The following is a 9,117-nucleotide window of genomic DNA, read 5'->3' on the forward strand; positions in this document are numbered from 1 at the left end:
TTGAACAATGAGAACACTTGGACACAGGGAGGGGAGCACTACACACTGGGGTCAGCTGGGGGGAAATAGGGGAGGGAGGGTGGGGGGTGGGGAGCTGGGGAGAGATAGCAAGGGGTGAAATGCCAGAAGTAGGTGATGGGGAGGAAGGCAGCAAATCACACTGCCACGTGTGTACCTATGCAACAATTTTGCATGTTCTTCACATTTACCCCAAAACCTAAAATGCAATAAAATAAACAAATGAGAAAAAAAAAAGAAAGTAATAAATGTAATTTTCACAAAACATCGATTTTAATAGCTATCAATGTGTTATAAACACAACGAAATTTACAACTGTAACTGAGTCAGCACTCAATTATCTTCTTCTCTCCTTAGCTCTCACCTCTATGGATTTAGACTTGCTGCTTAAGAAGATCAAGTGTACATCACCAGTATAAACATTAGCTAACTGTCATCACAGTTCAAGGGTAAATCAAATGATACAGTCACAAAAAATAACATTTTCTTCTTTCCTACTCATCTGTACATTTTGGAAAGTTTTACTAAAAGTTTTACAAATTTCAAGAACATTTGTGCTATTTAACTTGCACTCCCTACTTGGCCTCAAAAGGCCTTCAAACATGGAAGAGCGGCAGCAAGGAAATGTAGACTGTGGTGTCTGAGACGTTACAGGAAATGATATGAGGTTCATCTAAAGTCTTGCTACTCAAGTATGGATCATCCAAGTGGACATGCCTGAAATCTTGTTACAAATGCAGAATCTCAAGCCCACCCCCAAATTAAGTGTGCATTAAAGCTGGAAAAACACTAGCTTAAAAAGATTACTTAACTAGATTAGATTAAAGGAGACTGATGGCTTCTTTACTTTGTAGCCACAACTAGGGTCAATCTCTTAACTTGTCTGAGCCTCAGGTCCATATCAATTCAATAGTTAATGTATCACCTGTGCTGACACGTGAAAGGAGCTGGTAGAAAGATCAAACCATGACACACAACAAGGTAATTTCACAACAGTGGACTCATCTCCATTCAATTGGAAAGATGTGGGCAGGGTCCTCTGTTAGCCATGTGGTGAACACGTATCATGAATGCGAAATAAATATTTCTTGCTTAAAGCCCTGCAGATTTTGAAGTAAGACATTAATTAACCAAGTCTATCTTGACTGATAGACACATTTGCTTTTCAGTGCCAACCTTCAAGACTTCAATTGCATTTTAGATACTTCAGTGAAGCTGTAAGTCTTTTAGGCAAACACTCACAATGTATGTATCACAGAATAACAAAAAAGATACTGTGAATAAATTGAATTATTTTAACAGACTCAGTCTCTCTAATGCAGCCTTTCCTCTTCAATCTGCTCTACATGGTGTACCAAACCAATCTTCCTTAAAGACTCTACAACCTGAGACATTTTTAGTCCTTAGTTCTGACTACGTAGTCTAGTTCAGTATTGTAGACACATCTCATGTGTTTCTTCATATTTCAAAGCAGATATTGAAAATCGATTACCACAAGCTTTACTAAAGAGGCAATATATGTCTTTATACTCATTTTTAACTAAGAAGATTTGAAAGCTTCTAATAATCCATCAAAGTGTACAAGACAGATTCAATATATCTACTATCATTTATCTAAATTCTTTAAGTTAATGTCCTAAATGAACACTGCCTAAAATCTGGTCTCACTCTTTTAATTCTAATTTTCATTTCTACAACTCCTCAAAAAACAACATTTCTCAAACAAGAACTCTCTCTTTATTCTTTTCCAAAATATGAAATACAATAATGTGAGGTATGATTGAGAACTTTTCTTTCTCTAGAGTTTATTTACTAGATTTTAAGGGAGATAGCAACCTTTAATTTGCAAAATTGCTCAAGCTCTTGTCTTAATACACGTCAGCAGGTTTGAAAGTCTAGTTAGTTTATCTATCTTTATAATTGAGAAATATAAGAAAGGAAAATAATGCACAAACTAACAAGATTTCTTATAAATCACTAATCTCATCAAAAGACCAAAAATACAAGACCAGTGTGACTTTGAGGGATGTGAGATTATGGTTCTGCACTTGTTACACTGAAGAGCTAAAATAAATAGTCATAACCTTAATAATAATGACAGTAATAATAGCTATAATATATTGAGTATTTGCTATGTGACAACTACTGTGAAAAAGTCTTTACTTGCATTTAGTTCTTCCAACATCCCTTTAAGATGGACATGTATGGGTATAACGAGAGGAAAAAAAATCAATAACTGAGTAAGAGTTTTATCTCAGCTCCAGATTCAATTCCAATTTCAAGTATCCATTTAACCTTGGATAGCACAACTATTTGTTCAAAGCCAAAATCCAATGAGTATTTTGTGGTCTGCTACCTTCTACAAAGCAGATACTCTATTGAATAGCAATCTACAAACTAAATTTCTGTACTGTAATTACTTTATTTGTATACAAATATTTGTTATTGACTGAATCTGCATACATATATTCTGTAAAACCAAGAATCCTTTTCATGGAAGCAATAACTTGCTATTAATCTGGTTTTTTATTTGAGATTTTTACATATTGATATTTCTCAACAGCCACTCTTTAGACAAATGGGATTTCTCATGTCTCTCAACTAGTTAAATTTTTGAAAATCATATTTAAAACTTTGAATTAGTTTCATTATTGTGCAATGTTAAGGTCTAATTAAAAGTTTCTTAAAGTTCAATTTTCAATATCTAGTTATCTATGAAGTTGGAAATACTGAAAACCAGTTTTAAAAGAGACACAATGATCAGAACCAAGTAATTCTAAGCAATTGTTATTATTATAACTGTTCTTGGTATTTTTGTGTCACGGCAAAATAAATGCAGTAAGTTGCTAATATATTAATAAAGCACAGATTTGGTTATCAAAAGATTCTAGCTACAGTTCACTAGTTATACAACTCTGAATTGTTCCCTTAACTTCGCTGAGAGATTGTTTACTCATTTCTAAAACTGAACTTATATTCCCTGCCTTGACAACTGCTTGAGATTACTGTAGACATGCAATATGATTAGGAATATTAAAAAATTTTGTACAAACTGTTATAAAAAACATAGCTTTGTTATAAGTGTGAATGGTAATTTTCCTTTTGAATATCTGTTGTTAAAACTGCAAACACCAAGAATTAAAATTGCCCAGATTAGTTATTTTATCAATAAAAACAGATAAAAGCCTGTTACCTACTTGCCTATTTTGCCTTTATGAACACAATATTTATTGTACACCCTTTGCTTCTCCTGGACTATATTCCTGTCTGTAAGATCTGGTAAGACCTAAAGAGGAAACAGGGAATGTTTGAGTGTGTGTGACAGTGTGTGTATGTATACATAATGTGATTAGGAATAGGGAGGAGTGATAATATTGCTAACTTTTGAAGCCCTTGATGTAAATCATTTTGATGTCAGCTAGTGAATGCTTATCCAAACGGAATCCACAATTATAATCAAATGTAGAAAAATATAGTTATCAATTGTACCTTTGTATGATTGGCTTTGATGATTCACTGTTGTGAAATAACTCAATAAACATTATAAAGTTCTTCTGAATGTTCCTTTGATTTCTTATTTTATATATAGCACATGACACTTAAAAGAAATATAACATTTTAGTGAGAAGTGACTACATGCCTCATTCACAGGTTAGCTATATTTTGAGGCCTCCTAATTAGATTCATTTTATTATTTGGCATCCAAACCATAGGTTAGGGCAAAAAACAGAAGTATTGTCACCAATTTCATTCTATGTAGCAATTGCAGTATTTTTTTCTTCTTTCCATAATAAAAAAACTTCTAAACTCAGGAACTGCTTCAGAGAGTAATTATTTATAATGCATTTACATTAACATAAACTTTATTGCTGAGAGTATGTGGAAATGACTAGATAAGAGAAAATGTTTTAAGATAATTCATAGTTATATTTAACAATATGTGAAACGTGGGGATTCTAATTTTGAAATGTGATAGTTTTCTAGTAAAATTTATTCTACTTTATTTAAACGTACTCAGTAAGATTCCCAAAACAAAATCAGTTCTGGCAGTCTACTTCTGTTAAAGTCTTTAAAATTTTCAATTATAAAATTAATTACCCAGGATTGTAGGCTGAAATTAGATATAATGTTTATGTTGATATTTTTGCCAGATCACTAATCTAAATAATTAATATTGTTTTCAATTTACAAGTCCAAATAACATATTATAGATATTTTAAAAGCACAGAAGAACTTTAGAAGGTGACTTCTAAAGGTTCGTTTCAAAAATTGTATATTCTCAGACTAGCTCATTGGTTTTGATCAATTAAACTCCCATTTTAGTATGACAAAGTTTTTTTAAACTTTTCACTGAATTATAACATAGGTACAAAAGAATATATAACCATAAGTGAACAGTTCATTCACTTGTCACAAAGTAAATTTACCAATGTAAGAAACTTACAAGTCAAGATATAAAACATTATGAGGCACAGTGTCAGCTTTTGTGTTCCCTCCCAGTCCAAATCAAACTTATCTTCTTATTTTTAACACCTTAAAATGGTTTTACACTTTTTAAACTTTTTGTAAGTGAAATTATACAATCAATGTTCTTTTCTGTTAAGCTTGTTTACTTAAACATTATGTTTGTCAGTTACTCTATGTAGTTGCATGTAGCAGTTTATTATTTGTACTGGTATGTAACATACCACTGTATAAGTATTCTCCACTTTATCCATTCATGTAACTTACTAATCTACTTATTTAACTTTTGATAGATATTGTAGTTTTTATAAATAATGCTGCTATTAGAATTTTACTCTATGTCTTGTAGTTCTGTGCACCAGCAAGATGAATTGCTGAGTTAGCACTAATTTATTTAATTAAGATGTTACCAACAGCTCTGGAAGAATTGAACATAACTTCCAAAGCAGCTAGGAATTTCTCCATTATTACAATCTTCCCATTGCTCAGCATTAACAATACAGTTATAAGGATGTATGATACCTCATTATGATTTTCATTAGCCTTCCCTAATAAGTATGAAGCTGAGAAACCATGTTTCTATTCTCTTTATGATATGTTCACCTGTGAAGTGCCTGTTCAAGATTCTTACCCATTTTTTTTCCATTGAAATGTGTCTTTCTTTTAATTTTAAAGGTTTCTTAATATACATTAGAAAGTGTTCACTTTTAGGTTCTAGAGCTCTGTATGTCTTCTCTAACTCTGTGCCTTATCACTTTCTTTTATCTATAGTGAAATAAAATTAATTTTAATATAACTCAATGTGCCAATATTTTTCATAAATTATAGTTATAGTGTTTTGTGTTTAGGAAATATTTGTATATCCCAAGAAAATTAAGGCATTCTTTATGTTATCTTGGAGTTTCATTTTTATATTTAGATCTACAATGCATGAAAAATAATTGTTTTGAGGAAGGGTTCAGATTTATTTCCACATGTATATTCTAATTCACCACTCAAAAGATACTAAAAGTATGATCCTTTTTCAACTTCCCTGCAGTTTCACTTTTTAAATAAATCAACTTTCCATATTATTGTAGGTAAGTTTATGGGTTCCAACCAATTTTGTAAATCTCTATTTTCATGAAAAGTACTTGCCTGTATTTCCTTTAATAGTATTTCTTAGGTTTTGATATAAGATTTCTACGGAGAAGGTGGGGAAAGATGACAAAATAGAAGTCTATACCATTCATACCTCCCTACAGGAACATCAAATTTTAACAAATATCTGTACACAGAAAAACACCACCACAAGAACCAAAATCAGGTGAACAATCACAGCACATGCTTTTAGCTTCGTATCATTGAAAGAGGCATTGAGGAGGGTTAGAGAGACATCTTTAATCTCCTATGCCACCCCTTCTACATCCACTGGCAGTATGCCTGCAGAAAACAGAGTCTATGCACCTGTGGGAACAAGAGCAAAGTGAGTAAAGCATATTACACTGAACTCACTGTTGCCCTGTCAGAGCAGAGAGTAAAGCCATGTGGGGCTCAACCAGTTCTCCTGCAAAAAGGGATCATTTAGGCCAAACCTAGCCAGAGTGGAATTGTCCTTCCCATCAGCTAAAATTTAAGTTTCTTGGAAAGCCTTTCCATCAAGAGGCAAAGTGCTCTGGGGTTCTGCGTAAACTTGAAAGGCACTTTAGGATACAAGGATTGCAATTCCTAAGCAACTCCTAGTGTTGGGCTGGGCTCAGAGCCAAGGGACTAAGTTAGCATGTGACCTAGGGAGACATCAGCTCACCCAACTAGAAGTGCTTGAGCCACCCCTCCAACAACCCGAGGCAGTGCAGTCAGGAGCAATGAAAGCATCTCTTTTTTCTGCTTAAAGGATGGAGAGCAAAGAGTAAAGAGGGCTTTGTCTTGCATCTTGGATACCTGCTCAGCGACAGTAGGGAATGTCTTGCATCTTGGATACCTGCTCAGCGACAGTAGGGAAGGGCGCTGGAATGGGTAATGCCCCCGTTCCAGGTCCTGGCTCCAAGATCACATTTCTATACAAACCCTGGGCCAAAAGGGAACCTGCTGCTTTGAAGAAAGGACCCCATCCTGGCAAGATTCATCAACTGTTGACTAAAGAGTCCTTGGAACCCTAATAACCAGCGGTGATGCCCATGTAGTATGTGATGGGCCTGGGGCTCTGAGACATGTTGACTGCAGGCATGACCTAACAAATTCTCCACTATGGTGGTTATGGTAAATGACTTATTTGAGAAAGTAGAGGGAATAGTAAAAGGGACTTTGTCTTACAGCAGGTACTAGCTCAGCCACAGAGGGGTAGAGCAAAAAGTGGGCTCTTGGGGTAACTGAGTTGAGGCCTAGGCTCTTGGACAGTATTTCCAGACCTGCCCTGGGCCAGCAGGGAGCGCATTGCCCTATACAGGAAGTCCCAGACCAGGCAGGATTCACCACAAGCTAACTGAAAAGTCCTTGAGCTTCAAGTGAGCACTGAGCTTCAAGTGATGATGAAAAAATGCTCATCATCACTGGTCATTAGAGAAATGCAGAAATCCCCTGTGGCGGTGCCCACAAGGAAAAGGCTCCTTTGCCAATGGAAAAGGCAAGGAAGAAGGGGAATGACTTATTTTTGTGGTCTGAGTGCCAGATTAACTGCAATAAAATAGAACACTAGGTAATAGCATCTCTGGGCTTGCCGAAGGCCTGGGGGAGCTTGCTTGGGAAGGAGACAAAGCTGGCTGATTTCACCACCTGATGGTTGTAGAACCCTAGGGCCTTGAGTGAACTTAGGTGGCAGGCAAGTCACAGTTACAGCAGACTTTGAGCAAGACTTAGTGCTGTGCTGGCTTTGGGAGAGACCCAGCACAGTCTTAGCGGTGGTGGTTACAGGAGTGCCTGCATCACCACATCCCCAGTTCCAGGCAGTTTGACACACAGAGAGAGAGACTCCATTTGCTTGTAAGAAAGTAAGGAAAAAAAATAAAAATCTCTGCTTGGTAATCCAGATAATTATTTCAGAACTTATCTAAGACCACCAAGGTGGTATCTCTACAACTCTGCAAGAAAAACCACACTAATATTGGGCTTGGGACACAAGTCTCTTTGAATAAATAGCCTTCTCCAGAAGGACAGGCACAAATAAGCCCGGACAGTGAAAACTACAATAAATATATAACTCTTCAATGCCCAGACACCAATGAACATCATTAGTTATAAAGATCATTCAGGAAACATGATTTAACCAAAGGAACTAAATAAGGCACTAAATATGGCAGCAGGTACTATCTCTGGGGAACAAAGAAATGTGACCTTTCAGACAGAAAAGTCAAAATGGCTGTTTTGAGGCAGCTCAAAGAAATTCAAGGTAACACATGGGAGAAATACAGATTTCTATTAAACAAATTTAACAAGACATTGAAATAATTAAAAAGAATCAGGCAGAAATTTTAGAGCTGAATAAAGCAATTGACATACAGAGGAATGCATCAGCTGGCAGCAGAATTGATTAAACAGAATGAAGAATTAGTGAGTTTGAAGATAGGCTATTTGAAAATATACAATAAGAGAAGACAAAAGAAAAGAAGAATAAAATAGGCATAGGCAAGAACTTCATGACTAAAACATCAAAACCATTGGCAACAAAAGCCAAAATAGATAAATGGGATCTAATTAAACTCCACAGCTTCTGTACAGCAAAAGAAACCATCATTAGATTGAACCAGCAACCAACAAAATGGGAAAAAATTTTGCAATCTACCCATCTGACAAAGGGCTAATATCCAGAATCTACAAAGAACTAAAACAGATTTACAAGAAACAAACAAACCCATTCCAAAGTGGGTGAAGAACATGAACAGATACTTTACAAAAGAAGACATCTATGAGGCCAACAAACATGAAAAAATGCTCATCATCACTGATGACCAGAGAAATACAAATCAAAACAACATTGAGATACCACCTCCCGCCAGTTAGAATGGCAATCATTAAAAAATCTGGAGACAATAGATGCTGGAGAGGATGTGGAGAAATAGGAACAGTTTTATACCATTCGTGGGAGTGTAAATTAGTTCAACTATTGTGAAAGACAGTGTGGCGATTCCTCAAGGACCTAGAAATAGAAATTCCATTTGACCCAGCAATCCCATTACTGGGTATATATCCAAAAGATTATAAATCATTCTATTATAAAGACACATGCACACGTATGTTCACTGTGGCACTGTTTATAATAGCAAAGATCTGGAACCAACCCAAATGCCCATCGATGATAGACTGGACAAGGAAAATGTGGCACACATACAAAATGGAATACTAGGCAGCCATAACAACCAATGAGTTTGTGTCCTTTGTAGGGACATGGATGAATCTGGAAACCATCATTCTCAGCAAACTGACATCAGAACAGAAAATCAAACACGACATGTTCTCACTCATAGTCAGGTGTTGAACAATGAGAACACATGGACACAGGGAGGGCAGCATCACACACTGGGCTGTTAGGGGGGAATACAGGAGGGACAGCAGCAGGTAGGGAAGTTGGGGAGGGATAACATGGGGAGAAATGCCAGATATAGGTGATGGGGGAATGGAGGCAGCAAACCACATTGCCATGTATGTACCTATGCAACAATC

This window comes from Cebus imitator, unplaced genomic scaffold, assembly GCF_001604975.1.
Source record: "Cebus imitator isolate Cc_AM_T3 unplaced genomic scaffold, Cebus_imitator-1.0 Scaffold36, whole genome shotgun sequence".
In the NCBI taxonomy this organism is placed as follows: Eukaryota; Metazoa; Chordata; class Mammalia; order Primates; family Cebidae; genus Cebus; species Cebus imitator.